Source organism: Zea mays, chromosome 8, assembly GCF_902167145.1.
Source record: "Zea mays cultivar B73 chromosome 8, Zm-B73-REFERENCE-NAM-5.0, whole genome shotgun sequence".
Classification (NCBI taxonomy): Eukaryota; Viridiplantae; Streptophyta; class Magnoliopsida; order Poales; family Poaceae; genus Zea; species Zea mays.
In genome coordinates this window covers 97864427-97870213 of record NC_050103.1, presented here as the reverse complement: position 1 = coordinate 97870213, position 5787 = coordinate 97864427, and the positions used below count along the sequence as shown (strand labels likewise).

General features: G+C 42.3%; 1 pseudogene; it reads right to left on the bottom strand.

Annotated features, from left to right (window-relative positions):
- Positions 1-1170: 1170 nt before the first annotated feature.
- LOC103637117 (guanylyl cyclase 1-like) lies at positions 1171-2865 on the bottom strand (annotated as a pseudogene).
- Positions 2866-5787: the final 2922 nt, after the last annotated feature.

Sequence of the window (5787 nt, the reverse complement as noted above, 5' to 3'; positions counted from 1 at the left end):
AAGATACATATAATAGGCAGTAAAAAGGACCACGAAGCCAAAACATGAAAACAAGCATTATATACTTATATAAACAAAATCAATAAGAACCCGTTTGTTTCCTTTCATTTTAAGGAATTGGAATTTAACTAATACAATAGATTATTTTTTTAGAATGTGACATTCCACAACTTTCCAAAGTATATATATAAGCTTATCTCAAATTCATGAGGTGAGAGATGAAAATTAATTCTATAGATTTAAATGCTACTTTTCTAATATACAATTTATAGCACACTCTTCTACTTATTTCTCTATAACATAAATATAGTGTATAACTATCTATCTGGTTTAGTATAATATATAAATACATTACATATATATATATATATATATATATATATATATATATATTAACTCAATTAGTTTGTGTAAATTATAATTATTAGAATAAAATTCAATTCCAACGAAACAAACGAGGTTTAAGGGTACATCCCATTATGTTGTGTTGTAATAGCATAGAGTAAATGTTCTACACTAACGTGTACTGCGCCACTGTCAGTGTACGCCATCAGGAATAGCAACAGCTAACAAGAGGCCAAAATATTAATCGCGAACAAACAAAGTCGTAATAAAAGTCAGATCCGAATTCCCGTCCACAGTACTAATCATGTGGGGTATCAAACACGCACTCCTCGTACGAGAAAAATGACAGAGAAACAACAGGTTGGCCCTTTGAAATCTTTAGGAACCCTGCCGATTTATTCGTGGCCCCGTACGTTGTGCATGTGATGATGGTTTGGAAAAAAAAATCGGTATTGTTGGTCCTGCTGTACCTGTACGTCCGTGCGTCCGGACGGACGAACGCTACGGCCGCGTGAGGTGCGCTTCTACTACAGCCGTCGGAGAGCTTTGCGCCAGCAAGATCTGCACCGGCGAACTGCGCGCCGCCACCTCACCGGTGAGCCCTGGGATGCCAAGAGACGGATCGGCACTACCTGCTCCCCATTTCTGAGTGTTTTCGTGGGCTGGATGCTTTGGGCCTGCACATCTCAGCCTGCTAGTAGGGTCAACTCCAGTACGGTGCAGAGTGCTTCTTTCAGAGTGCTTCTTCTCATGTATATCACTAATAACGAGTGGGCCTGCGTTTCTGTACCATCGTCATCTTCTGCAGCTTACGATCGTCGATCGTCATCTTCTGCACGGCCAGTTTGCATGCCGGTATTGGCTGTTGCTGTCAGGCACGCACAGCCACACACGCAGGAGTGGCGCTGGTGCTTTGCAAATACAAGATAAGCAAATAATCAAAACCACAAAAACGCATGTCATTCACCTCCCAACAACCTGGAAACTGCATAAGGGCTACTTACCCATGTAGTCTGATTCCTCGTTGAGCTGTTGCACATCAAGGCAAACTGCATTCAAGATTATTTCTCAGCTGAAAAAACCAAATGTAAATAAACTAAACTAATGAGTTGCTTATTTGTAGTACATGCGCATTTGGACGCATGGATAGATGTTTATCATATGAAAGAAAGAAAGAAAGAAAACCCCCCTCTGTAAGGCTGTAAGTAAAGTTCAAGAATTGTAGTCTTTTCCCATATACTGCATCCACACTGCTGCTTCGAAAGAGCGAACCCGCTTTAAAAGCTTAACAATTTAGAACCAAATCCATCTTGTTTCTATGGAATCAGCTGTTCATGGAGAAAGAGTGAAACAAAAAGGAGCTACATATCACTCTAGCAACAGCAACAAATTAAGGAAAAAATACTTACTGTAGCTTTGATTTGTCCACTAAAACAATAGCAATGCAGTGCCCAGATAGCAAAGCAATGTCATATGCGGTGATGGACCTGCACTGTGGGAAAGCCATAAATTGTGTGTGTGTGTGTGGGGGGGGGGGGGGGGGTGGAATAGTTTGAAAACCAATATATGATGTACATGTAGTGCAGAAGATGTTGCTATCTGTTTCGAGCATACTTGAACACTGATTTCAGCATCAAATGCCTTCCCAGATAGCTCATCCACTCGATTGATAGATATCATCTTGCAATTGCTCCTGCAAAATGACAATTTTTTTTAGAATATTACTAATGTCAACTTCATAAACAATAACTGACTGAAATCTTGTTTAACAGATATGCTAACTCAACCGTCCAAATCCTGCAAACAGAAGCGTTAAACAGCATTAGTTTCTCAGGCTTGTACTACTGGTTGAAATTTGAAGACATTATTGAAGTACAAGTTTCAGCTAGCCCACAACATGTCATGTGTGTCTGTCAACAACCGAAGTGAGTATTCTGTATTCGTTTATTGTTGAGTTGACATGCATAATGCTTAAATAGAACAATTAAGGTAGCCATATTCATGTAGCTTTTGTTCTTGTAAGTATACCTGTATTTGTTTTGAATGAAGAAGATATTGCATTTTTCTGATCTTATGACTATTCAGGACCAAATATTCTCTTATGATCATTGGACAACAGTCATTTAGCTCTGTACTACTACATTTTTTTTCCTTCTACCTTTTGAATGTGCCATGCTTAGGGCCACCAAATCAAGCTGACATCCATTTCTTTAGTTCTGCCGTACAGTTAATTGCACGTAAAACTGTAATGTTCCAGTCCTAGAGAGATAACCTCGTGGTGTGGCAGAGCCTCTCGAGGTCGAGGTCGAGGTCGGCAATGCTGTCGCAACGATCAATACCCAGCGTCTTAAGCACCATGAGCACGCAAGTGAGGCCGCAGTCCCAGGACATGCGGAACCAGCTAGCATCACGAGAAGTCCAGGACAAGAGCGAAATTTGTCAAACACTAGTAGCGATAATGAGGAAAACGCATGCTCCACAGTCAAACCTAGGTATGTAGACCTTATGACCATACTCCATTTTACGGCAGTTTTTTTTTATTTTTATATTTAAAAATATTCAAAACTTCAAAACTATATTATGGAACTGAAAATTTGTAAAAAAAAATGTCTGCCGTCCATCAATAAGCAACATAAACCTAATTTATTTATTTGTTTTAAAATCAACTTGCTTTGCATCGGGTCCTTGGAGGATATATCGCCTAATAAGAAGGGCAAAAGGCCTTGTCGATCGCCGCTGGAGGGAACTCATTCGTCTGGCGGCTGACATGTGGAGCCAGTTGTAGCTACGTCCACCGGACGTAACTGCAAAGGATCTCGCTGGCCGCTGGAGGGGCGATAGGTTCCAACTCCAACAAAAAGATGGTATTACATCGACCAATTGCACCGATTCTATATGTAGAATCTTTGTTTTGTCATTTGCCATGAAGAAAGATTAGTGCACTTCTGGCTAGAAAGTTCGTGCTTTCTTGGGTAGCTTGCTCATCTACGTGTCTTATTCTAATCTCCACAGTCCACACCATAAAGAGTGCAGTATATAGTGTGTTTTGTACGGTTATATATACAATCTGCTAGCCGGTACGGATCGTTTTAGGGTTTCACCTCTATAAATATCTTTGTAAGCCGCAGGAGATATCTATCTCTATTGTAAATCTCCTGCGATCTGTAACCACCAAAAAATAGTGAGAAGTTGCCGGCCGGCGCCCGTGGTTTTTTCCCCTTCACTTTGGAGGGGTTTTCCACGTTAAATCCGTGTCTACTCTGTGATTGATCCTATTTGTGTCGCATTTATTTATAACAAGTGGTATCGGAGCTTTGGTTGTTTGGTGATCGGTGTGCTAGGGTTTCCTGCCGGCGCACGGATGTCGACGACAATGAAGTACGATCTTCCGCTGCTGGATCTCGACACGCGTTTCTCGCTGTGGCAGGTGAAGATGCGGGCAATTCTCTCGCAATCTGATCGCGACCTGGATGATGCCCTAGATGGATTTGGCAACAAGGATGCCAGGACGTGGACAGATGAGGAGAGGAGCAAGGATCGTAAGGCGCTCGCACATATGCACCTTCATCTGTCTAACAATATTCTGCAGGAGGTTCTGGCAGAGAAGACTGTCGCTGCTCTCTGGTTGAAGCTGGAGTCGATCTGTATGTCAAAGGATCTGACCAGCAAGATGCATGTCAAAATGAAGTTGTTCTCCCACAAGTTGCAGGAAGGAGGATCCGTTCTGACGCACATATCGGTGTTTAAGGAGATCGTGGCCGATCTGACGTCTATGGAGGTAAAGTTTGATGATGAAGACCTAGCTCTTCTTCTCCTGTGTTCCCTCCCTGCATCGTTTAGCAATTTTCGAGATACCATCCTATACAGTCGTGATACTCTAACCGTGGCTGAAGTGTATGAAGCTTTGACTGCGAAAGAAAAAATGAGACAGATGGTTAACTCGGAAGATGCTGCTGGCTCGAGTGGAGAAGCTTTGTATGTCCGTGGCCGCACTGATCAGAAAAAGTCCAACTCAGGTGGCAAAGGAAAGGGGAAGAACCAGAGGGGTCGCTCCAAGTCAAGGGGGCCATCCGATGAATTATTTTGCAAATACTGGAAGAAGACGAACCATGTAATTGAGAACTGTTACAAACTGCAGAACAAGGAGAAGAGGAACAAGGAGAAGGGTAAGACTGGAGGTACTGTCTCTGTTGCATCCGAAAATAATTCTGATAATGGTGATGTTCTTATTGCCTTTGCTGGTTGTGCTGCTGATGATGCCCAATGGATCCTCGATTCTGCTTGCTCATATCATGTTTGCACTAAAAAATCTCTGTTTAGTACCTATGAAGTTGTGCAGAACGGAGGTACTCTTCGGATGGGTGATAATTCCCCTTGCACTGTTGTTGGCATGGGCACCGTGCAGATCAAGATGTTCGATGGGATTGTACGCACATTGACTGAAGTACGACATGTTCCATCCATGTCCAGGAACCTCATCTCTCTGAGTACTCTGGACACAAAGGGCTACAAGTATACCGCCGGTGACGGTGTCATGAAGGTAACAAAAGGCTCTCTTGTGGTTATTAAAGGTGATTTGAAAGCTGAAAACTTATATGTGCTTCGAGGTAGTTCTGGCTCTGCTAATGCTGTTGTTGCATCTGATTCTGAGACTACTAAAATTTGGCATATGCGCCTTGGCCATATGAGTGCACCTGGTTTGGCAGAATTGAGCAAGAGAGGCCTTCTTGATGGCTGCCATGCTGATACTCTTGATTTCTGTGAGCACTGTGTTTTCGGTAAGCATAAAAGGGTAAAATTCAGTTCTGCTGTTCATAATACCGAAAATATTCTTGATTATGTTCATGCTGATTTGTGGGGGCCGTCACGTATACCTTCACATGGTGGTGCTCGTTACATGTTGACTATCATTGATGATAATTCACGCAGAGTTTGGCCTTATTTTCTTAAGCAAAAATCAGATGCCTTTGAGTCTTTCAAGGTTTGGAAGACTATGGTTGAGAAGCAGACTGAGAGGAAGCTGAAGGTTCTGAGAACTGACAATGGTATGGAGTTTTGTTCTGGTGATTTTAACTCTTTCTGCAGGAAGGAGGGCATTGTGAGGCACCACACTATACCATATACACCTCAGCAGAACGGTGTGGCAGAGCGTATGAATAGAACAATAATCTCCAAGGCTCGGTGTATGCTGTCCAACTCAGGTTTGAGCCGCAAGTTTTGGGCTGAGGCCGCTTCCACTGCTTGTCATTTGATCAATTGTTCACCATCCACTGCTATCGATAAGAAAACTCCAATTGAGGTTTGGTCTGGTTCCCCCTATGATTATTCTCAGTTGAGAGTGTTTGGTTGTACTGCATATGCACATGTTGATAATGGTAAACTTGAGCCTAGAGCAATTAAGTGTGTTTTCTTGGGTTATGGATCTGGTGTTAAAGCATATAA